The sequence below is a fragment of the Cryptomeria japonica genome, chromosome 9 (assembly GCF_030272615.1).
Source record: "Cryptomeria japonica chromosome 9, Sugi_1.0, whole genome shotgun sequence".
NCBI lineage: Eukaryota > Viridiplantae > Streptophyta > Pinopsida > Cupressales > Cupressaceae > Cryptomeria > Cryptomeria japonica.
The window spans coordinates 162,578,720-162,580,435 of NC_081413.1; positions in this window are offsets into that span (position 1 = coordinate 162,578,720).

Sequence of the window (1,716 nt, forward strand, 5' to 3'; positions counted from 1 at the left end):
TCGACTATATTCTGGTAGTATCTATGTACTTTTCAATAATCCATAAAGCCTATATCCAAAGCATATATATATAGAAAAGAGTTGAGAGGAAACTATAAGTGAAATCCTTAAATCATACCTCTACAAAACTATGGTTGGTAAATGGGTAGGTGAATCGAAATGGGGGACCAAAGAGGTCTCTTAAGTGACCACTATTAAGAAAAAAAAAATCAATAAAAAATGATCCTAGATGGAAAATTAAAGATAGTTATGCTCAAATTTTGAAGATGCAACAAAAATAAGATTCATATTGTTTTGAATCTACTTTCCAAACTTTTTTTTTAATGGTGGAGATCAAGGGATTCAAATAGGGGGAGCACACAAAATGCTCCTATTTTTTTCAAAAGAAATGTACCATGACCTCTAATGTGTTGCCCCTAAAATGTTAAATGTCTTTGACTATTTCAAAAATTACTATGATGGAAAATTAGGTAACACTAGATATAGGTTATGCTTGTTTTTTAATAATTTTTTAATAATTTTTTAATGAATATATGACTTTTTTACTATTTTTCAAAGTTGGATCATCTTGAAAAAGAAAATTTTGAGTGTGCTCGACGCTATTTGTTTTGAAAATTAATAGAAATTCAATTCTTTCCAATGTGTATAAAATAGATTTAAAATGTCAAATTATAATTTATTTCAAATTTAGAGGAACAGATAAAAAATGAAATAAAAATTGCTATGCATAGATTTTCAACAAAAAATAAAGACACTAGCAAAAGAAATTAAAGATCCAAACCTCAACATATTCAAAATGTGGAAAAAATTACATAGTTAGAAATATAAGAGAGAGTTTGATTCTATTGTGGTATTTTTCAATTGAACATTGAATGACATACAAACTTGATGGAGAGCATGTTTGAGATTTAGTCATTTTTTAAAATTCACAAAAAATATGTATTTAGGTGTTGACATGTAAGTCCAATCATTTGGGTTGAATGTCTAAGGAAAATCAAACTCTAAGTGTTGTCAATACCCAAGGTAGAGACAAATGCAAGAACATTATAGTGCATTTGCATTTTTGGAGAAGCACAATTTTTAAAATGGTAAGAAAGCATGTGGATCCTATGATTTTGGACCCACGTAGTCTATTTTAATTTGTATACTATGTGTTCTTTGACATAGAAATACGCTTTTAATTATTTTGACAAAATTCCAACCATTTCTTAACAATTCTACCACCTTTTTTCGTTTTGTGAATGTACAAGTATCAAATTGCATGTTTTTGGATTGAATTTGATAGTATCAACTTTTTTTTTCACATTTTAAATATTTTGAATTATAATTTTTATGTTTTGTTTGAAATTTTTTTTAATTTTTTTTAATTTTTTTTATGGAGGTCCAGACCTGTGAGCATGACAGTCCAACAAGGGCATGAAGCTTGCAGCTGCCAGCCCAGCGAGGGCCTTCACAAATTAATTTTTGCCACCCGATACAAGGACACAAGCCAATAAGCTGAACCTCTTCAGCTAAGAGCCAAGGATTGAAGGGTATCCATTCCACCAAATTCTCTCGGGGCACAATCCCGACCTCATCCCTTATGATGTCGAGCCTTGCCCTCAGCAAGACTTGATCCTTGGTGGGCTCATTTGGAGCCATTCAACTTCACCAATAGACCAAGGGCCCATTGACATGTTGTGTTTGAATTTGATAAAATATAGTTATTGTTTTTAT